The 25,665-nt window shown below is 36.6% G+C and overlaps 1 protein-coding gene across 1 annotated transcript in view; it reads right to left on the reverse strand.

The window, feature by feature from the left end:
• Positions 1-25,665, reverse strand: part of LOC109105473 (unconventional myosin-XVI-like) — a 736,220-nt gene that overhangs the window by 370,058 nt on the left and 340,497 nt on the right.

Genomic DNA, 25,665 nt, shown 5'->3' on the forward strand with positions numbered 1-25,665 from the left:
TCATTTACAGTGACTGCAGATTTATTTTTGACTGAGAGGCACCTGCTCCACACTGGCTTTCACCCCAGGCCTGTTGGTGGTGGACGTGGCATGCTGTAACCAGATCACGGAGCCTTTGATATGGAGCCGACCTCCAGATGAGCTCAACCTTGATCTACAGCAGCAGAGATGCAACATGAAAGGAAATAGAGTAGGATGGTGGTGGTGTGTTTTCAGAGGCCTCAGATGCACTCATACAGGCACCCATACACAGTTACATGTCATCATCATTGGGAGGGTCAGTATGAACCTTTCTAATCAGAATTCTGTTCAGAAGTGCAAATATTAGTCTATCTGTCAGATATGGCTAAACAACTAAATAAATATCCTATATAGCTATAAAACAGACAGATCTAGTGTTGTCAGGTGCTATCTGCCTCAGTGGGTGCGGTTGATATTGAATTTCTCTGAACAAGTTCCCATGAGAAACATTGATTAGTGTTGGCGACGCTAGCATAAGTAGCTTGGGTGTTTTCAAAATAGCAGTTTTTCTGTAACATAAGGAATTCCCAACGAATAGTGACTTAGCATAACTAATCGCTACATCAATGTTTTTGTAATACTATGCTTCACACCTAACTTTATACATAAGAGAAAATATGCAATTATTAATGTCACTTACATAGAATGTCTCTTTCACACATGAAGCTTTGGAAGCCCATTTTTATGAACGTGTAGGCCTACGTTCTGACATTTTATATGATTCTCCGATTCATTTGTTCAGGTTTAAAGAGGACACCTGTTCTTTATTTTTATTTTATCTTATTTTTTTTTTTTTTTATTTATTTATTTAGGTATTTATTTATTTATTTTAGCTATACAAAACATAACCATATTTACTACAATAATTTTACAAAATTACATACTATTTAGTAAAATGCTATCATTTGACTTTATATTTTATTACTCACCATTTTGTGAGAGAAAAATGCGTAAAATAAAAACAAATAGAGAAATAAAAAAAAATTCTCTGTTTAGAGAAAAAAAACTACAATGTGCATATTCAATTTTCTTAAGAAATCTCAACGCAAAACTGAACTTTGGATTTATTTATTTATTTATTTGGTTTAAAAAGTATACCTATTCATTTAGCAGACATGTATTCAAGTATACTTTTTTTTGAGAAACAGAGCAGGAAGGTCATTGCTCACTTGAGATGACTCAGTTTCCATCTCTCAGAGGAAATGCACCTGTCACAACATGATTTTGTTACTCATACTTTAATTTTGATTCCTTAATACAAGGAATGTTCCACATATGGACTGCCACATATGTTCTGAAGAGAGAAAAGAAGCATCAAATATTGTCTGATGGTTGAATTTCCACTGAGGTTTGACATTTAAAGACACAACAGATGTTTTGTGCAGTAGGTGATTTGTCTCTGATTGGTTAACAGCTTTTGATACCGATAATCCAAATGATTCAGTTGTACAGGATGGTCTTTATTTACCAGACAATTGCTGGGCATAATTTCTAGTTTTAATAGCTTACAAATTGTCAAAAGAAACGTTGATCTTGACAAGTCTATAATGTATAAATGTTTGAGTGATGTATGAATGATCAAGCACAAACAGCTCTTGATATGTCATGCCAATTCAGCGTGTATAGAAGATTTGATGCCATTTGTGTCAATCATATACTATTAAACGGCTTCATCTCTTAAGTATATAAAGTGATTAAAGTGTGGACACATTTTCCAGGGACGTTTGTGTATGCGTAGGTGCATGTGTCTTATTTGCCAGATTTGTGTGTACACATATTTAACACTCATTGCAAATGCATTACGTGTCCTCCCTGAAGCACAATGCACACATGCCAGGATACCTACGACCTCATGCAATCAACTTTAGGCTCTGAGGATCCCCCATTAGCTGTTGTGTGGCTTTAGGATGCTGTGATTGGGTTGATCGATGAGAAGAGGGGACAGCGATGAAGGCTAAGAGAGCAGAGATTACTCTCAACCTCAAGCATTTCCTTCCCTCTTGTGGCCTTCCTCATCACTTGAATGCACCAGGTGTCTGTCTCGCTGATGCAGCTTGACGATTTGGCCTAGATTCCCACAATCCAATCAGGACCCTCTTCTCCCCGACTCTGGTTACAAACAGGGAGCCAACGCTGATGCTGACAGCTCTCCGTTGTTCCCGGAGGAGGTCTGAAATAGTTAATTTACCTAGGTCTGAGTGGAGAATCTACAGCTTTCTGATCTCCAGTAACCTTAGTATCTGAGAACTGTCAGTTTGTGTTAATGATTTTACAGGATATTCTATGTCAATGGACTGTTTTATTATTCTATCATACTGTTCTCCTCACGCACTAAACCTGCCCTCTGGCAACAGTTCATCCAACAACTGTGATGTGCAATAGACTATAAAAAACACAAAGAAGAGTTTGAAGTCATATGTACTGTAGTTTAGGAAATCTCTGAAGACAATTATTTAATAAATTATTATTATTATTATTATTATTATTTTATTTTTTTTAGTGAATCAAAATCACACAGCGCAAACTGTATAGTCCAATTCCCAAATACAGTAAATGACTCAAATGTGTTGGTATTCACTTTTTAGGCAATCAAAAACCTAAACAAATCGTTAAATCCACTTCCCAAACAACTGACTGCTCTTATTAGTGAATCAAACCCACACAATGCAATATATAGTCCAAATTCTGAACAAATTATTGTATCTTAGTGAATCAAAAACATACAGTGCAAAACCATAAACCGATTTCCAAATGAATCATGAGTTGTTTCTTGTTTATATATATATATATATATATATATATATATATATATATATATATATATATATATATATATATATATATATATATATATATATATGTGTATCTCACAATCATACAGCACAAAAAAATAGTATAATTCGGTATAATTTGATTACCGAATAAATGACTCATATGAGTTTCTTCTTTTTAGTGAATTAAATCACACAGCACAAACCTGATTTTTAAAGGAATGACTTAGGAGTTGGTTATTTTTACTGAAACAAATTCATACACTGCATACAATATAGTCCGAATGCAGTACAACTGACTCTTAAAAGTTGGATCGTCAAAAACACAAACAGTGGGCAGGGAATTCTGAACGAATGATTCTTTATTTTTAAGTGAATCAGAGGCATGCATTGTAAACTTTATTTTTAGTGAATAAAAACCATACAGCACAAACCATATTAAACTGATTCCCGAAGGAATTACTCTTATGAGTTGGTTCTTTTCAGTAAATCAATATGATAAACTCTACATTTGTGTTTGTTTAATAGTGTTAGTTAAGCACAATTATTAACCACTTCTTACAAACGCGTGTTTAAAGGGTTAGTTCACCCAAAAATAAAAAAATAGGTCATAAATTACACACCCTCAAGGCATCCTAGGTGTATATGACTTTCTTCTTTCAGACTAATCCAGTCGGAGTTATATAAAAAAGTCTTTGATCTTTCAAGCTGTTTAATGCCACTCAGGGGGAGTTGCAGTGCTTCAGTCCAAAAAAAGTTAAATAAAAAGCACCCATCCTTAATAAAAAGAGTCTCACACAGCTCCGTGGGTGAACAAAGGCCTCCTGTAGCCAATTGATGTGTTTTTGTGAGAAAAATAACCATATTTAAAATATGTAATAATCAATTTAATCTAGCTTGCGCTCACTGTTGTACGGAATCAGTTCTGGGCGGATGACTCAGAAGTGATGAACGCGGAAGCACAGGGGAGAAATCAAAACAAAACAACAGTCACTAATTAGAAGTACAACACGAGGATTTTTAAAGAAGAATGTCGGAGGATTTTGATATAAGCCAAGAGGAAACTGTTTTTCCTTTGCTAAAGTAAGGAAACTTTGCTTCCTTTGCTCCTGTTAACAAACACTGGTTTTCAGAAGACTCACCGGCGCATGCGCAAAGCTGACCTCATATGTCATCAGCCTGGAGCTGCAGTGCATCGATTTGATACAGGAGGCCTTTGTTCACCCATGGAGCCATGTGAGACACTTTTTTTAATGGATGGGCACTTTTTATTTCACTTCTTTTGGACTGATGCATGCAACACCCGCTGAGTGACATTAAACAGCTTGAAAGATCTAATTTTCATTTTTGGGTGAACATACCCTAAAAAGGGGTGGTTGATTGTGATTTCATGTTTTTAACATTAGTTAGTGTGTAATGTTGCTGTTTGAGCATAAACAATATCTGCAAAATTGTGGCGCTGGAAGTTCAGTGCAAACGGAGATATCTTTTAAAATTCGGTCAGTTTAATGCCTACAAAAACGGATGGTAAGAGAGTACAACGAGCTTCTTCCCAGGTCTGTTACGTCATGAACCCAGATAAACCCCGCCCCCCAGAACAAAGGGGGTGAGGTCATGTTGTGCTGCTTTAGAGAAGAGGAAGAGAAAACTAGGGGTGCACGTAAAAATCTGTTCATATATGAATCGCGATTCTGTCTTCTAACGATTCTAATAGATTAACAAGTTTCAAAACCAATGTTCTAAAGCAGTGGTTCTCGATCCTGTTCCTCACGTCGCCTAGCTCCAATAGCTCTGCATGGATGTGTGTACGGTTGCTGTGCTGTATTAAAGCTTTAATCAGAATAAAACCGTATATTAAAAGCTAACAGAAGCAGTAGCATTTACAAACAACAGCATACCTAAAAGTATGAGACAACAACAAACAAAGATACCATTAAGAGCCGTGCTTACACAGGTTCTGCCCTCTTCATTAATATTCTCTGCGTCTCAATCGGGCTCAACTTGATAAGCAATATAGAGGATGTTATTGTTTACAATACAACCGAAGCACATTCTGAGCTTGAGGGGCGGGATGTTCAGACACGCTTTAGAAGTGGTCTAGCGAATCACAACACACTGAGCCAGCTGACCAATCTCAGCCCATCGAGTATTTCTGAGGGAGGGGTTTCATAAAAACAGGAAATAATCAAGGCATTTGTCAGAGATGGGACAGTTCGGTGTGGAATAAAGGTAAATTATGTGAAAAATTAAGCGTTTTTTTAAAAAACGAAGCATGAACACATATTAGACTGCACCCCATAAACACAAACAAGCCTAGAGGAAAAAAAAAAAAAAAAAATCAACCACGCCTTTAAATACACATTTTTCAAGAATTGTTTGAAATGTATTTATTCTCAAAATTGTCCCATGATTTAAAAATCTGATCTCTCTTCCAAATAATTCTTTTTCAAAACAAAAGTATAAATAATTAATGCAACCATTTATGGAATTGTTAAGGAACTGGAAAATTTAAGAACCTGCACCAGAATCCTTTTTTTTTTAACCTTTAATCTTTAATCTTGAATAAGGAAACAGCTAAAATATTTGTTGCTTCTTTCTGGCTTTTTTCTCTCCCATACATTGGCATTTTGCGCATTTTGTGATTAGTCACAGACCACATTAAAATCCAGGCATAAATACATCCAAGATACACAGCATTGTGACTGAATCATTGAAACCACAATCAGAGGTGGTAAAGGGCAGAAACTGTAAATGTGAATGAGCATGCATTTTCATTATCCACATGCAACTGTCCTAGTAATATATCAAGTCATATAAAACACAAGCTGATGCAAATGTAAAAAGAATCTTTAAGAAATGCAAAAAATGTTTAATTAATCACCAAATAAAACTGTGAATGAATTTCTCATGTACATGATCACCATATCTGTGCTTGTAATTGTGGAGGTTGACTTGAATTAATGAGCCATTTGCTCCTTACATCTCATGATATGATTGCTCTGTCATTTCTCACACCTTCTCTTATGATTTCCTCTCTGCATCATCCTGTCTCTCTGGTGCCATGGGGAGTCTTAGCGGTGGGTCAGGTCTCTGATTCCTGGCCAGATGGAAGGAGCAGGCCCCTGTTGGAGCCAGTAGAAGCTCTTGCATAAACAGCAGAAGGCTGGAGCTCCAGGGGTTCTGGGGTTGAGAGTGTGTTTCAGAATCCCGGTCGAGAGGCCTGGATCCCAGCCCAGATCCCTTGCTCACCCCTGTCTCCCCCACTGGAGATGTGGAATAGCTAATGTGTGCCACCCAGAAAGGATCACAGACTATGCAAGAGTGCTTACCAGGTTTCTAGAGAGATGTGATTTGAGATGTGAGAGCAAAATAGAGGATGTTATATAAAAGAGCTAATAAATGACATAGCCCTCACAGAGCTCTTAATAAAAAAAAAAAAAACCGATGGAGGCTCAAATTCTGTAGTTATGTTTTAATGAGATGGTGCTTGAAACTATATGTAAGTGAATATATTAAGTGTCTGTTTTTCTGAACCAAATCAGTTCAGAGCACCATAAAACCTGAAATGAAGTCTATGTATAAAGGGTCCTTCTCAAAAAATTAGCATATTGTGAAAAAGTTCATTATTTTCCATAATGTAATGATAAAAATTAAACTTTCATATATTTTAGATTCATTGCACACCAACTGAAATATTTCAGGTCTTTTATTGTTTTAATACTGATGATTTTGGCATACAGCTCATGAAAACCCAAAATTCCTATCTCAAAAAATTAGCATATCATGAAAAGGTTCCCTAAACGAGCTATTAACCTAATCATCTGAATCAACTAATTAACTCTAAACACCTGCAAAAGATTCCTGAGGCTTTTAAAAACTCCCAGCCTGGTACATTACTCAAAACCGCAATCATGGGTAAGACTGCTGACCTGACTGCTGTCCAGAAGGCCATCATTGACACCCTCAAGCGAGAGGGTAAGACACAGAAAGAAATTTCTGAACGAATAGGCTGTTCACAGAGTGCTGTATCAAGGCACCTCAGTGGGAAGTCTGTGGGAAGGAAAAAAGTGTGGCAAAAAACGCTGCACAACGAGAAGAGGTGACCGGACCCTGAGGAAGATTGTGGAGAAGGACCGATTCCAGACCTTGGGGGACCTGCGGAAGCAGTGGACTGAGTCTGGAGTAGAAACATCCAGAGCCACCGTGCACAGGCGTGTGCAGGAAATGGGCTACAGGTGCTGCATTCCCCACAGAGAAGCAGCACTGGACTGTTGCTCAGTGGTCCAAAGTACTTTTTTAACGATGAAAGCAAATTTTGCATGTCATTCGGAAATCAAGGTGCCAGAGTCTGGAGGAAGACTGGGGAGAAGGAAATGCCAAAATGCCTGTAGTCCAGTGTTCAAGTACCCACAGTCAGTGATGGTCTGGGGTGCCATGTCAGCTGCTGGTGTTGGTCCACTGTGTTTTTATCAAGGGCAGGGTCAATGCAGCTAGCTATCAGGAGATTTTTGAGCACTTCATGCTTCCATCTGCTGAAAAGCTTTATGGAGATGAAGATTTCGTTTTTCAGCACGACCTGGCACCTGCTCACAGTGCCAAAACCACTGGTAAATGGTTTACTGACCATGGTATTACTGTGCTCAATTGGCCTGCCAACTCTCCTGACCTGAACCCCATAGAGAATCTGTGGGATATTGTGAAGAGAAAGTTGAGAGACGCAAGACCCAACACTGTGTAATGAGCTTAAGGCCGCTATCGAAGCATCCTGGGCCTCCATAACACCTCAGCAGTGCCACTTGCTGATTGCCTCCATGCCACGCCGCATTGAAGCAGTCATTTCTGCAAAAGGATTCCCGACCAAGTATTGAGTGCATAACTGAACATAATTATTTGAAGGTTGACTTTTTTTGTATTAAAAACACTTTTCCTTTATTGGTCGGATGAAATATGCTAATTTTTTGAGATAGGAATTTTGGGTTTTCATGAGCTGTATGCCAAAATCATCAGTATTAAAACAATAAAAGACCTGAAATATTTCAGTTGGTGTGCAATGAATCTAAAATATATGAAAGTTTAATTTTTATCATTACATTATGGAAAATAATGAACTTTTTCACAATATGCAAATTTTTTGAGAAAGACCTTCATAATATAAATAGGGTCAGTGACACTTTTAGTGACACTAAAAACTGGGGGCTTCTAAAAATTCAGCTTACAGAAATAAAATGTAACATACACTAAAATAGAAAACCGTTATTTTAATTCAATTCAATTCAAGTTTATTTGTATAGCGCTTTTTACAATACAAATCATTACAAAGCAACTTTACAGAAAATTAAGTTTCTACAATATTTAGTAGTAGCTTATCAGTGGTGACTGTCAGTTCATGTGCATATGGCAGAAATGTTCAGAAAAATCAATAAAAGACATAAACAAACAGACGATTAACACTATTAACAGCAATTATGCAATCAAACTTATAGCAAAATGTGGTAGTTCTGTATGTTGTCTCTGGGTTAGCATCATCTGAGGTCCTCTGAGGGGTTGGCATCATCTCTTCTCAGGTGTTCTGGATCCAGACTGGAGCTTGTGTAAATCCTAGTTACCACGGGATGTAAATCCCATGGCAAAGCAGAGAAACAAATAGAGACATAATTAGCGTAGCTGCTGTTCCAGCCAAGTAAAATTAATTAGTTTAACCCAAGCTAAAGAATAATAATGCACATTTGATCAGATATAGCTGCAGTCCAAAATTATGATAATCAGGAAGGCTATTCCAGAGTTTGGGAGCCAAATGCGAAAAAGCTCTACCTCCCTTAAAAGACGACTGAACCCCGAACATTATCAGGAAGGCTATTCCAGAGTTTGGGAGCCAAATGCGAAAAAGCTCTACCTCCTTTAGTGGACCTTTGCTATCCTAGGTACTATCAAAAGTCCAGCGTTTTGTGACCTTAGGAAGCGTGATGGGTTGTAGCGTGGTAGAAGACTAGTTAGGTACGCAGGAGCTAAGCCATTAAGGGCTTTATAAGTAAGTAATAATATTTTGTAACCGATACGGAACTTAATAGTTGTAATAAGTTGTAATAATATTTAACAGTATTGCCATATACAGTATTTTCATTTAAATAAATGCAGCCTTGGTGAGCATAAGAGACTTATTTCAAATACAATTATTTTTCTAAGCTGTAAACAAAACAATGTTAATTGGAGTATGTTTTAAAAGAAAATAATGTTTAAAGTCATTTTACTTCAAAATTTCATGTTTAATGTTATGTGTTACCTAGGGGTTCAACGGTACACAGATGTCATGGTTTGGTACATACCTTGTTTCGGGGGTCACGGTGTGATACGATTTCGGTACAACAGGAAAAAAAAAAAAATCTACTATGCTAGGTTTCTTTTCATTTATATTGAACAGACAGTAGTACAAATATATATACAGGTCCTTCTCAAAAAATTAGCATATTGTGAAAAAGTTCATTATTTTCCATAATGTAATGATAAAAATTTAACTTTCATATATTTTAGATTCATTGCACACCAACTGAAATATTTCAGGTCTTTTATTGTTTTAATACTGATGATTTTGGCATACAGCTCATGAAAACCCAAAATTCCTATCTCAAAAAATTAGCATATTTCATGCGACCAATAAAAGAAAAGTGTTTTTAATACAAAAAAAAGTCAACCTTCAAATAATTATGTTCAGTTATGCACTCAATACTTGGTCGGGAATCCTTTTGCAGAAATGACTGCTTCAATGCGGCGTGGCATGGAGGCAATCAGCCTGTGGCACTGCTGAGGTGTTATGGAGGCCCAGGATGCTTCGATAGGGGCCTTAAGCTCATCCAGAGTGTTGGGTCTTGCGTCTCTCAACTATCTCTTCACAATATCCAACAGATTCTCTATGGGGTTCAGGTCAGGAGAGTTGGCAGGCCAATTGAGCACAGTAATACCATGGTCAGTAAACCATTTACCAGTGGTTTTGGCACTGTGAGCAGGTGCCAGGTCGTGCTGAAAAAAACGAAATCTTCATCTCCATAAAGCTTTTCAGCAGATGGAAGCATGAAGTGCTCCAAAATCTCCTGATAGCTAGCTGCATTGACCCTGTCCTTGATAAAACACAGTGGACCAACACCAGCAGCTGACATGGCACCCCAGACCATCACTGACTGTGGGTACTTGACACTGGACTTCAGGCATTTTGGCATTTCCTTCTCCCCAGTCTTCCTCCAGACTCTGGAACCTTGATTTCCAAATGACATGCAAAATTTGCTTTCATCCGAAAAAAAAGTACTTTGGACCACTGAGCAACAGTCCAGTGCTGCTTCTCTGTGGGGAATGCGGCACCTGTAGCCCATTTCCTGCACACGCCTGTGCACGGTGGCTCTGGATGTTTCTACTCCAGACTTAGTCCACTGCTTCCGCAGGTCCCCCAAGGTCTGGAATCGGTCCTTCTCCACAATCTTCCTCATGGTCCGGTCACCTCTTCTCGTTGTGCAGCGTTTTTTGCCACACTTTTTCCTTCCCACAGACTTCCCACTGAGGTGCCTTGATACAGCACTCTGGGAACAGCCTATTCGTTCAGAAATTTTCTTTCTGTGTCTTACCCTCTCGCTTGAGGGTGTCAATGATGGCCTTCTGGACAGCAGTCAGGTCAGCAGTCTTACCCATGATTGCGGTTTTGAGTAATGAACCAGGCTGGGCGTTTTTAAAAGCCTCAGGAATCTTTTGCAGGTGTTTATAGTTAATTAGTTGATTCAGATGATTAGGTTAATAGCTCGTTAAGAGAACCTTTTCATGATATGCTAATTTTTTGAGATAGGAATTTTGGGTTTTCATGAGCTGTATGCCAATATCATCAGTATTAAAACAATAAAAGACCTGAAATATTTCAGTTGGTGTGCAATGAATCTAAAAATATATGAAAGTTTAATTTTTATCATTACATTATGGAAAATAATGAACTTTTTCACAATATGCTAATTTTTTGAGAAGGACCTGTATATGTCCACTTAGATGTGAAAATACTAATTATTATATTAAATTAAAATGTTATATCTGCAGTACATGTATACATACAAGGAATAAATTCTTGAAATATATTTGATTTAGTTAACAGATAAACAAGGAAAAAACAAACAAACAAACAAAAAAAAAAAAACAGTGTGACACGTTAGGTAGCCTATGCTGAGTTTCAGTTCATTTTTGTGACACTTAATTTGTTCACAGAAAGGGAAACTCAAATGGCAGAAAGTGACATCCTATATGGTTTCTTTATTTTACAAAAAACACAATGTTTTGTTTTCATTGTGAGTGTACACAAATAAAAGTGTGTACCGACGAAACATGCTAACGTTACCGATCAGATTGTGCTACCAAAAATATATTTTTGCATTGTTTTAGGCTAAGTTCAGGGTAAGGGTAGGTGTGGACGGTGTGGTAGGTTTATTGTAGGGGTAGGTATGGCCATTAAAAAAAAAGGCTCAAACCACATGAATAAGATGCTGGTAGCACACACACACACACACATATATATATATATACACACACACACAAAATACCAGTTAAAAGCATTGCTAACTTGAGAGCACCTGAAGACCTTGATTAGCTGGATCACGTGTGTTTGATTAGAGTTGGAACAAAACTGTGCAGAGCTGTGGCCCTCCAGGAATTGAGTTTGCGACCAATCCTTTAAAGCAGTGGTTCCCACAGTACTGGTCCTGGAGAACCCCCAACACTGCACATTTTTAGATGTCTCCCTATTCAAACACACCTGATTCAACTCATCAGCTCATTAGTGAAGACTCCAAGACCTCAAATGTGTGTGTCAGATAAGGGAGACACCAGATGCGTGCAGTGTTGGGCGTTCTCCAGGACCATGATTGGGAACCAGTGTTTTAAAGTATACGCCTTTGTCAGTCTATGTGAGAGATGCATTCGGTCACTGTCTAGTGGGCTTTGTTTTCAAGTGAGCAAGTCATGGCATTCGCTGTTCTTCTGCTGGTAGTTATCAAACAGCATTGCTTTAATGTGGGTGCCCCCTTCTGGATTGAGGATGAATTGCCTGTGTTTGTTGTAAGGCATCATGCACCAAACTGTGATGTCTGTACCGTGACGGTTCGGTACGAATACATGCATTGTTACACCCCTAGTGTTAACATGTATAATGTGTGTGTGCTGCATGTTGAAAATGTATTTAACACTTTTTCCATCATTAATACATTTTAGATGCAACTAAATTAATATGTTTGGACAGTATGCTTAACCATGTACATTCACAGTAATTTCAATGATTTCAGTGGCCTAATAAAAGCTGATTTAATAAAAAAAAAGGCCCTCATGGGCGCAGGCATGTTGAGATCACATGACCAGCTAAATACTACTTGCTTTATCTTGGTAAATGCCAACATTTTCGCTTCACAAACTAATTAATCATCATAGGTCACGGAAAATGGAGCAATTATTCTGCAGTGACATTGATCATCAAAAAATAGTGAAATACTTCAGTGCCCCTAGTGAACCTTCATCAGATTATTAAATGGATTCCATGCTGTTGTATATGCATAAAATGTACAGCATTTTTTGCAAAAATTCAACATAAAAACTGATGATGAATTAATTCTGAGTAATCGAGACTGCCACAAAACACTCCAATTTTGATGTAAAGCAAAAAAGCAAAAAAAAAAAAAAAAAAAGATTATATGAGCACACACAGACACACACTTCCTTTGAAGAACTGGGAAAGCATTCAAGTCCTGCTTGGCATGGCAGACCGTGTTTGGATTCTCCCCTCATCCAATTAAAATGTATTGACGAGTATGAAAAGTGAGTGGGAGTCCATGTAAGGTCTGTGTCCCAGCTGGAGGGGGGCCAGATTACCTCCAGTCCGAAAGGGCCACCAGTCATCTCTTCACTCCACAAACTTCAGAGTGACCAACACTCTTCACTCCTGACAGCCCATGATTCCCTCTCACTATAACAAATGCAGCTGGCCCTGTCAAGGCTCACAATGCCTTGCACATTGTTGCTCATTTACCAATTAATATGAACAGCAAAACAGCCAAGCTGCAGAGCTGGTCATAAATATGACCATAAGCACAATTACATATAGGGAAGACAGTAATTTAAAGAAAGTGGTAATGATTGAAGTGTAGCTGTGACAATCTCTCAGGTACTGTGTGTGTGTGTGTGTGTGTGTGTGTGTGTGTGTGTGTGTATGGGGACACTGTGACATGCTGTATGGTCAAATGGCACAACTGTCAACTGCTCACTGTGCAGCTGCTTTTTACCTTAACTAGAGGAACCTGAGGGAGTGTGTATTAGAGCTCTCGCAACCCAAACAAACCCAGCAGCTCTTTTTTTCATTACAATGGATTGTAAACAGCACACAAATAGGTATACACAGTTATTCTGCAAATAAAATGAATTCTCATACTGTATCAAATAAAACTGTAGACTTGGTTCTAAAACCTAGTGAGCTGCTCAGGCAGCATTTGGTGCGCATTGAAGTGAAGGTTGTTTTTATCCATATGGCAAAATAAATGTTTTTTTTTTTTTTTTTTTTTTTTTTTTTCTGGCCAAAATATCTTTCAAATATAAACAGTGTGGCTTAATGAAATATATTTTTCAAATTGAAAATATATTTTGCTTAAACAATCTTACGTCAACATTACAAACTGTATTTTAAGGAACAAGAAAATACATCTCCAGTTTTTGAAACACCTTTGGACATTAAGACTGTAAGAACTGTACGGAACTCTAAAACTCTAAAACTGTACGGAAAAAGAAAAATGGAAAGGGTACTAGGAATTTTCAGCCAAGATATTTGTTATATTTGTTAAGGTCAAATTCCTTCATGTTAATTCAATACATTGGGTTCTATAATATAGACTTTTCTTTGAGTGTATTAAATAAATATAATAAATATTTTTAAAAAGGCAAAAAAAAAGAGTAAATATCAGTAACTAAAACTTGTTGAAAAGTATTCACTCAGATATATTTTAAAATATGTATTTGCCTCAAAACATATCTGAAAAAGCAATTTTTTGTGTCATATGAAAAAAAAAATGTTGGTAAAACCTGCCATTTTAATCATAAATAAGTAAAACTATTAACAAAACTATTTATGAAAATATAATAGGTGATGTGTTTTATAAAATTAATAAATTTGAAACCATTAATTTGGCCAGAAAATATTCAAATTCATAAACTTTATACATTTATAACATAAAAATATGCCCCAATAAATATGTGCCCTTACTTGTCTCAATCACACATTTATGAAAAATACTCTTGTCCTGCCAGTCCAGTTAATCCTTTTGCTTAAAATCTTCTGCTCTTTTTGTTAATGTGCCAGTGTACTTATAGCATCACTAATTAGCAATATACTAATGCCAAACTCCACTGAAATCAAATGGGAGTCAAGCCTCCCATGCGCTTTGTGAAGAAGTAGAATTTGTATGACATAAGGAGATGCTGTAGAGGCTCAAAATTTTCCACTTATGAGGTTACAATAAGCCAGCTGCCCAAACACAGACAACAGACAGCTCACTAGATGTTGGAAAAGAGCCATAAACTCAATGGAGAGGACATCCCAAAAAAAGGACAACAAAGAATGAGCTGTTTGTGTTTTCATTAAATTGTGAGACATCAATATTTCTAAACCATCATGCTGATCAAACAGGATTTTCTTGCTGTAAACACAGGCATCAGTCATGGGATCGAGCATGTGTGTGTGCAGCTGTCGCTGTACTGAGCTTTGATCTTCAGACCAGATAAGCTATATTTCATCCCACAGCCACAATGAAAGTGGGATGGGATACAACCTCATCCCTCTCTCCGAACACATGATGTGTCTCAGTCCCTCTCTATCTTTCTCCGGTGTTTTGGGTACTATGTAAATACCAGGCCCTGACAGAGTAAAGCTTGGAGAAAATTAAGGTCAAACGAGATAAAAACAGCACTTCTACAGCTGAGGAGAGAAATAAATAAATAAATCTTGGAACACCAAAAAGCAAAAAAAGAAGAAGGCAGGTGTCAAGCGAAAAAGAAAAGTGGTGTGAGAAAGGTATTTAGAGGAGACGAGTAAAGATTGGCAGCGGGAGCGAGAGTGTCAATAATAGGTGAGAATGAGACTAGAGTGTTTTGCAAAGCATTGTGGGTAAGATTAGAAAACAGAGAGAGGGGAGATGTTGGATCAGGGATTGTAAAGAAAGCTGAAATGAGGAAAAGATTGAGTGAATGCAAGTTCCAGTGTGGATTTGGAATGGTGAGATGTTGACAGCTGAAGAGACAAAATGAGTCACATTACCACGGTCAAATTAATATCCTAAGTTTGAATGCAGCTACCATTCACCCAGGGTGTTTGCCTGCCTACGTCCAGCAGCCCTATAGGACAAGCCTGTTTGGATAATGAGTGGATGGATGAATGCAGCTCATTAATTAGCTAAATCTTATTAGTTGTTGTTGGTAGTGTAATATGAAACTGTACCAGCACTCCCTTAGTGATCCAGAGGAAAACTGAATCACTCACAGGATACTCTGCCATAGATCAAAAGACTCAATGGAGTTATATTTAAGTTTCAGCAAGAGAAACATATAGAAAAAAGAGACACACTTCAACAGTATAGAGTTATAAAGTCATGTCAGATAATTAGTTCTCTGGAATGCTTGGGTTCATATTGAAGCTTTTTAATTGCTTTTAATTTTAATTTTCTGAGCACATTTTTTCTTTCATGTTGGCTCAACTCTATTAACCGTTACAAGTTACTCTCATGTTGGACTATTTATTTCAAAATTTACATTAATTTTTTAAAAGGATATTTGAAGAGTTTGGTTCCAAAACGCAAATAAATCATTTTGATTACTTTGAGTAAAAATGTGTTTTCTTTACCAAGAAAGTAGCAAGATGAAAACCACTATTTTCTGTTTCAAACTTTCACATAGTATCTTTAGATTATAATAACATTAAAAATTAAAATCCAGGTTTTGATTTTCAAAGATTTATTATAACATTTTATAATTTTTTCCCCAAAATGCAATAAATCCATGATACTTTTTTTTTCTCAAAATGCAATAAATCAATTGAATCAATATGAAAATTATTTTTCATGTTGAAACTGATGAAAATACCACAACACAGTACGTTTATCCACATTTGACAGCCTCTGAACTTGGTCAATACTAATTATATCATAATCAATACTTATATACAGGCACTGGACTAAAAATACATCCATCAGTCATCGCTTCCGAAATGAATTCAATGGGTCATCATGTTAACGCTATAAATTAATTACAGCAATAAAAAAATAATTTCATCATGAACAAGAATATTAAACAATATCACATTAGACCACAGAAATTTTAAAATGATATTTCCCTTACATTCAACTTCCAAAAGTGCATTCATCTTTGCCATGTTACATTCATTTAGTTGACTAGTGCTATGTGCTGTATTAACAAAAAACATAAATGGCATTAATAAAAACACTAACACTGACAAGCTACGCAATATCACGTTCATAATCGAATGCGATTCATCTAATGAACGCGATATAGCGCAGCTTGTCAGTGATCTACGGCTCTGTGTATTAAATGTCACTCCATCTAAAAGCCCGTGATGGAGATTTACCGGTACTATTAATCACAGAACCGGCTTTACTGACGAGATGCGGATGACAATCACATGCGATTTATCGTGCAGCCCTGTTTGCTGATCACAAAGTAGAGAAGTAAAACTAAGATGCGGAGTGTATTCAAAGTGCCGCCATTACTGTCTAGAGTGCGTGAAATGGTGCACTGTGATTGGTTGTTACTGTTAACAGTGTGTGGAATGGTGCACTGTGATTGGTTGAGCGGATATATCGCATTCTGCAAAAAAGGGAGACTAGCATTTGTCGCGGTTTGGAAAAAAAGGGAGAAAACATGACCCAATAACTCTGCCAATATCACATTTTGCCTAAAATTAAAAAAAAAATACTTTTCAATACAGACCAGATATAATACTGATTTTTGTGGAAACTCAATTTTTTTAAAATGGCGTTTATCGTGTATTGGAACCAAACTCTTCATATATTGCATGATTTGAGCAGCAAATTAACTACATGATGCCACTGTTTTCAAAATGTATTGGTGAATTAAAATATAAAGTATGTCTACATTTGAAGCACTGGAGGTTTGTTTGAGTGGGCAAATATAACGACATTCATTTGGAGCAGGATTTACCAATGTTGTAGGGGACGCATTACAAGTTACACAAGTTACCTAATCTCATTTTTCAAGTTACTAGTAAGTGTGCATTACTTTTTAATTAACAAGGAAAAAATCTGACTTAATTTTTTCAAAAAAGTAAACGACAGTAACTTTGTTTTCCCATTGACTGACGGACAGCTTTCCTGTCCCCATGTTGAGAGAAAATTGTAAGTGCAGAAGCATTGTAATGTGTAAAGATGATGGTTAGGCTGATGATACACAGGGCAACTTTGGCTAATTTCAATGGGCAACCAAGAGATACACAGGGCCCACAACCTATTTAAAGTGTCCAGCTTGAAATTTGTTACCCATTCTCAGTGGCAAAGTGCCCAAGTGACACTGCTCAAAAAAAAAAGTTGCCCGGCACAATTGTCTCAAAAAAATTGTCCCGTTTATCATCAGCCTTACTGTAGTTCTAGACTAAATGTGAGCATGCATTTACTCATCTCACTTGCACAAAAACAGATTCAGTATTCCTCAAAATGAATAAAAAAATGTGAAATGAAACTCAGAATATGACGCAAACCTGCAATAATTAAATATGTTAAATAACACAAATATCCTTATTATTAAATCCCCTTTTGTGAAACTTTTGTTAAACATCTATGTTTGCGTTGAACATCGATGATCCAATTCAACCATATTAATAAAAAAAAAACACTATAAAAAAAACTTTTTTTTTTTTTTATGCTGTACGTAGAGTGTTGAACTTTTGTTATTCTTCCCCTGTGTCCTATTTTTTAATTCAATCCAGAATGGTTTTGGCTGTTCCATTTTAAAAACAAACAAGCAAACCCAGCCCAGATGAGAAAAAGGTACTTAAAAGTAACATAATACATTCCATAAAAAGTACCAATACAGTTACGATTACCTTTTTAGAGAAAAACACAATATTGTAATGCATTACTTTTAGTAACTTCCCCAGAAAACTGTGACTTACTATTTAAAACAGTGGTTTAGAGGTGAAGTGTTTTTGCCTGTCCTAATACCAACACTTGCCATCTTTCCCTTTACCACTTGCCTACTTTCATGAAATATTCCTGTATTTTAAGTCCCTGAACATGGTGAATGATGTGGGATAAGCTAAGCCTCAAATGCTGCTCTGATACCGTTTTAGAGATACCTTGGATATAAAGTATTTTATGGGCACTGAGCTTTGGCATTTTTCAGACCTAGGTCAGTCTTGGACACGTACTATTTGTCAAGCGTTCATGCTCCTAAGTGGCTGAGATTACAAATGTGGATATTGAGAAATGCCCTTTGAAACTTGTTTGAAATAGCCATTATTATTTACAATTACAATTGTGTGCCAATAGTCACACAGAAAACTCACTCTTCACATTCTATAATCTGACTGTCTCCTGGAGAATGGAGAAGAGAGAAATGACAGGGAGAGAAATAGTGAAGGGCTCTAGAATGTCAGTACAGGCACAAACTGAAAATCAATGTGTCCCTACAGAAGAGGATGATCTAATCATTATGAACTTGCATCAGACGCTGGGCTCGATTAAAGGAATGGCTGGGAAGGTCACGGCCATACCTTTACTGGCTGCAATCTAGCAAGTTGTCCTCTATGGCAAAAACCTTGGTATTCACTAAAAAAGCATTACACTCAAAATGTCAGAGGCGTAACACTAGAGGGGTAAAAGGGACGGGTGAAGTAAATTAAAGTGAAACTGAAGAGAAGACATGTGTCATGGGGAAAAGAATGAGCTAAACAAAAGAAAGTGTAAGAAGACCTGAAACAGTGATTAAACACGAAGGATAATTCAACCCCAGGTGCCTAGAAGAGACGATTTCTGGACTTGTCGTTTTTCACAGATAAACCATATATATATATATATATTAATATATATCTATAATATATATATTTATAATATATATATATATATAAAAGCAGTCTTCATCCGAAAAAACAATGCCAGTTTTGCTGAGGTAGTTAGTTTGAAGCGAGAGATAGATTGTGTTCACTCACTCAATGCTTCTTACGAGCTTCATTCCAGCCCTTCGACTCAAAAGGGTCATGCTTGGGACAGCACCTTCCTTCACACTCACTGATTTCAAAAACACGCACACCACACACGCACACACACATCACATCGTCACTCTCAGGCAGCTGCCTTACCTGTCCCGAGGGTGATTACTAAAAACCAGATCGCTAATTCCAGGTGGAAGGAGGTAATCCAGTTGGTGTACTTAATTGAGGTGATTGGACTCAAGCAGAGCTGTTTTTCACCCCCACTAGCACTTCAGACAGCTGCCAGAAGCACTGTCATCATTCACTAATTTATATAGGGAGCCCAATCTGAGTACAAGCTGTTTGACGGATCACGACGTTCTCTGCAGAGCGTTCACAACCTATATTTTGCGCACTTTGCGTGCTCCTACACGGTTGATATACGTCTGCAGTTACTGTGTGTCACGATAAGGATCAGGGTGCCACCCCTCAGCCCCCCCTTGGGCTTGAAAGCAACAGCTCAGAAAGTGCCTTACCTGCAGTGCCATCTTCCACAGAGCTAATGCTAGGTGTTTTGTGTCAAGTATTTTTCAAGCCAACTTGGGCAAGATCGTTGACAAAGTGGCACCTTTACATAAAAAATAACCAGTGGCGTGGTCAAACACGGTCAAGATCAACTCCAAACAAGAGTTGTGCCACATCCACTATTGGTAGTGGCAGCAGGCATATCGTCGACCAAAACAAGATCACTCCTAAGTGTAATCAGCTGTTGCGTGTTCGTCAGATCGTACTTGCCCAAAAAAATAAAAACTAAAATCAAAAATAATTAATAAATTAATATAAAAACTAATATATATCTAGTATAACGATTTCTTTAGGGCTGTCAAATGATTAATCACGATTATTCACACCAAAATGAAAAGTGTGTGTTACATAAATATATGTATGTGTACCGCGGGAATGGTATTTATTAGTAGCTATAAATACAAACACATAAATTATATATTTCGAAAATATTTACATGTATATACCTTTATATATTTAATTCTTATATTTTATACTTAGATATAAATATAGTAAATATAGACACCTACTATATCTTCTTAAAATATATACATGCATATGTGTGTATTATATATACACTGAATAAATATACCCAGGTATGCACACATATAGTATGTAAACAAAACTTTTATTTTGGATGTGATTAATCATGATAATCATTTGACCCAGCCCTAATATATAATATAGATAATGTTTATATAGATATAATAGTATATATATAATATATAATCTATAGTCTATATATATATCTATATATAGTATAACACATCGTTTTACTATATTTTCATACTTCAATACATTCAGTACAGTAAAGTTTAAGTCATCATGTCTACTATTCAAGATAGTACCCTTTATTTAATGTGTTGACTAAGAAATTTAAGCACATGGGTTAAAGTAATTGATTTTTATTTTAAATGTGATATTCCATTTAAACGTTAATATATTTTAAATGAACTAAATACAACTTCATCAGTATTATTCATCATTAAAGTACATTTAAAAGTGTTTCAGTTATGGACAGTAAAACTGGCAGTATGCTTGGCCATATTTATGAAACTACATATAAATCATACTACCACGAAAGTGGGTTTAAAAAAACACTAATGTTCAGCTACTGCATTGTAGCATAAACTCTAAACATGCAAATAACATCCAAAAAAAACAATTAAATGTTCTAAAATGTAAGTATATATTCTTTTAAAGTTTTTAAAAGTATTTTTAAAAAGTAGCCTACTATAAAAAAGTCAAAATAGTTGTAAAGGTATCAAAAAAATGTAAAAGTCAAATCAAATGCCTTTTGAAAATAGTTTTTTCTGTAGGTTGACAAAAACCTTGGGATATTCAATATACAGTAAATTCACCTGAACAACCTTTTAGCGCAATTTTTCTTTTCTTTCTGTAACTACACACATATTAAGGAACTTCAAAGCATGTTTTGTTACCAAAAACAAGTGAAACAAGCAGATGTGTAGAGAGTTTTTGCTCTGTCCAATCATGAATTGATGCCATCAGGTTTTAAGAGTGTAAAAATGATCGTCCCCCCCCACCCCCACCCCCACGCACAGTCACACACCAGTGAACCCGTTGCCCTTCTACTGTCATAAAATATTAATTGTGTAGAAGTTGAACTTACATTTCGTTAAATGCACACTGTTGCTCTGTAGCTTCATCGTGAGTAACCCCCTGAGTGGTTTGGAGCCGATTTGGCAAATATCTGACTGTCTGATTTGCCTAAATGTTTTTGATCCATCCATTCATCTTTACTAAATAAAAAAATTAGCAATTGAAAGAAACCTTCCTCAATGCAAATGGTCGGCACTTCTAAGGCATCCAGACGCTGACCAAATTCTACTGTAGCTAAAATGAATAATACAATGCAAAAAAATTCCGAAGCAGCTTTTAATACAGGCTTTCCCCTGTCACCACGGGCGCCCGCTGGGGCGTATCGCTCGGCGGGGTGCAGGCGGCGTCGCACGGTCGAGCCTCCCATACCTCTGGAGCCAAGGTCGCGGTCAGGGAGCCGGGCACTTTGAAGTTCACTCTGTAAATGACTGGAGCAGCTCTGCGCGCCGAACCAGGGGGAGGAGGGGGAGGGGGCAGCCGTGCCCTTCCGCGGATTCACTGTGACTGTGGGTGGTAATAAACACCAGGAGCAAGGGCGCCAACTGGCACTAAAGAGGAGAACTTCACGGGTACATGTTCAACTAAGCAGTATTGTAGAATCAAACTATACACAAAAAACACACAACACACACACACACACGTACACACACACAAACTCACACACACACACAGCACACACATCCATCATCATCACTCATCATCATCATCAATAATCACAATCAACCTAATCATATTCCCATACAATTTGATTATTAAAACATTATTCCGGGTTGGACTTCGTGTCATTGGATGAAGTCATTGTCAAAGGAGGTTAATAAATAACCACACCTATGCATGCATACTCTACTATTAATAAACACTGTGTATCATGGACAACTGCAACAGTCCATAAATTAATGCGCCTATATTACTCTGGCTGTTTGTGATCAATACTAAATGTTAAACTTATTTATTTAACTTTGTGTCTCTTTTAACATATTACTGTTGCCACTTAGGCCATACAATCAATAATGCACCCATCACCTTGCAATAATCAAGCCTTGTTCTTTAGTAAAAATGCACTGGAACAACCATATGTTGTTAAAAAGCACTATTAGCAAAAGAATAGCAAAATAAATTACTAGTTTTTTTTCAACTACTGATTTGAACTGCTAATTCAATATTGGTGTATGAAATTCTTGTCATTTTCATGACGTGTCATGCTGCTAAGCACACACACACTGCGTGCAACAACCCACACAAATCCTTACCGCCTAGTGCTTGAAATTTCTTATATGTTATAAATTTTTTTCTTTCAGCTGTTTCCAATGTTCGGAGACGTCAATGAAAACATTGTTGCTTGAGTACAAATGAGCAGCAGGTTCAACTGCATTACTTCAGGGATGCAAAGTAATAAACAATTAAATATATCAGCCATTTTATTCTGCACACCACATAACATTTCAGATGTATTTTATTAAAAACCTAATGTTTTTTTAACCTATATATATATTTACTATATGTATATTATATATATAATATATATTCGATATACTATACCTGAATATATATATATCTATAAATACTAAACTATATAAACACAGACATGTTGTCATATAAAAAAAGTTGTAAAGTTCTACTTGTTATTTTTTTTTTCCTCCCAAGAGTACTGACAGTTTTTGTTTGTTTTAAAAGTACAAAAGCATAATAATGGCACTTCTTAAAACTATTAATGATAACGTTCTAACCTGCAGTATAATATGAGTCAGGGGATACTGTGAGGCTTTATTGTTGGGTCTGTGGCGCGTATATAAGAAAAAAAGTGTTGGGAAACAGACTGATATATACATTACAACTGCAGTGGAGTAATTAAAACACACATGTGAAGTATTTCATTTACAGAAAGAATTGATTTAAATCAATTCCATATGCTTGTGCAACCAGAGATGACACAGTAAGAACGAACCATGACACACTCGCTCGCATCTTTTGTAAACAGGAGATGGGAGATAATGTTAATGTGATCAGTTCAGGAAGCAAAGGGACTGTGCAGCTGTTGAGAGCTGCTCTGCTTCATCATCTGTAATGCACATGAGAAGCCCTGAGAATCACAGCACGCGCAGAGAAGAGAGTAGTGATTACACTGTGTTCAAATCATCTCACTCAGATTAGCCATGATTCCATCCCATCACCCTCAGGAACACCGATTTCATCATAGCGCCTGCAGAGCAGAGAACATTTTGTTACTGCGAACATGTACACCCACACACACACACATATATATTATGATATGCTTTTGTTCTATACATTACCCATGGTTTTTTTGGATGAGGTACGGTCTATAGTCGTATGTATTTTATACATTATTAACACAAGAATCTGGTTTTAATTTAATTTACATTTATTTTATTTACTTAATTTGAGAGATTTATTTACATTTTTCTAATTAAGTACATTCATTGCTGATCATCAGCCCAACCCCACCTCAAAAAAAGGCTCTGATCGCTACTTTATATGATATTTAGATATATAAAAAGTTAATGATCGGCTTGAGAGAGGAGAAAAAGTGAGATGCTCATTTGCAAGGGAAATGTTTCCTTTATATTAGTTAATGTCTGCTTTCACTTCACAGGAGGAGCTCTAATTGCCACTAAAGAACATACATGCAATTTCCACCTAATTTATCCCTGGCAGGGCCCACAGAGGGCACCCCACATACACACAGACTGCACAAGACAGTCAAAGACCCACACAGGGCCAGCCCTCTCTGTCAGAGATATGTCCAATTATTACGTTCAGCTGATTAAGCCCCCGCTTTGTGCTCAGATTAGTCAGTAACGATTGACGTGGAAAACAGAAAAATTCACTCCAACCCGAGCCTGAAAAGAAATATGGTTTCCTCTCATTAATTAAACACTTTAGATCCCTTATATTTTTGGAAATAAAATAAACACCCTTTAATTACAAATAGGTACTAACATCCCACAGATTGATACTAATTAGAAACACTAGATAGTGGCAAATAATTTGACAGTAATGTGATGACTTAGGGCCACTTTATCAGATATATTTGGGTGTTTTCTTAAACTTCTGACACTTTTATGTCCCATGCAGGGGTTGACTTTTATTAAAACTGATTTAATCTTTTTTTCCTCATCATTTATTTTTTTTGTAATCTTTTTAAAAGTAACTTTAAATTTTATAACCTTATAAACTATCAAAAATCCATCAATGTAAATAAAGGCTGAAATACATTTATTTGAAATACATTTGATTATTTATTAAATGTATTTATTCAGTGAAAATATTTAGTATATTTTCACGAACTTTACCTATTTGTTGCAGAATTTTCACCATATTTTTTTTAGTATATATATATTTTTAATTGTGGGGCATATACAGTAATAGGTAAAAATCACTTCAAAATCACTTATCACGTTATTAATGGTTTAAATCCAGCTAAACATTTGGTGAAATTGTGCAAAAAGTAATATTATATGGAAATATAATTTTTAATGTATTTATGAATACATAAAATGCCAGAAGTCGTCTTGTCTAATTATAAAAAAGTGGAAATATTATATTGTTGTGTGTATTTTAGATACATGAAATACTAGACATCCTATCTGAAATTACTGTTGCAATAATGTCAAGTGACCAGTCATCTCAAGCTTTTAAGGTCTATCTAAAAACTTTGAGCACTAGCAAAATCTAATTTGAAATTAACATATCTGTGAACAATCTTATTAATGCATGGCTATTTTTTGAATTGCCCACAAATTGGTGAATAAATGACATCTACTAGCAGGAGCTAACTGGACCATGCTGACCAGCCAATCCTTGAGCCTGTGGTTAGTTAGTACACAACTTTTCTGGTGCATGAATGGTCAACAAAGTAAAACCAGAGAGACATCAGCAATTGGCCAGAATATCAGAAGATATCAACATGGCAGAAAACACACAAGTGCAGGCACATGCACATATATGCTTTTCTTAGTGGGAAAGTGGTGATGGTGACTGGAGGCAGGGTTGTGGGCTCATTGGCTGGATGCTCAATGGACTTGTGTCCAGGGTAATACGGCCAGACAGATGAGTGGGCTGGTGTAAAACATGTCAGGAGTGGATCTTTGGCAGCCACAGCAACAGCAATGTAACGCAAGCAATGATCGCTTCTCAAAAGATGCCCATTAGCCCCAAAACTTGCTGTTACATAAGAGCTCTGCCTTGAAAAGGCATCCTCAGTAATAGGACGGCGCTCAATGGGGTGCAATTCATTAGTCCATCCCCAGCGAGGCAGTACTGTGAGACCGCTACATGTACGATATTTGTGCCTTTAATCACCACACCACAGAGCAGTCGCAGATGTCCCCCACTGTAATCAAGATAAAAAAAGACAGCGATTTACTATGCGCCGTTAATTAAGTCACTTAGAATAAATATACACAAACAAAGCAATAAACACACACACCACAAATGCTTGTGCACCTGCACATA

Source organism: Cyprinus carpio, chromosome B9 (assembly GCF_018340385.1).
Source record: "Cyprinus carpio isolate SPL01 chromosome B9, ASM1834038v1, whole genome shotgun sequence".
Lineage (NCBI taxonomy): Eukaryota > Metazoa > Chordata > Actinopteri > Cypriniformes > Cyprinidae > Cyprinus > Cyprinus carpio.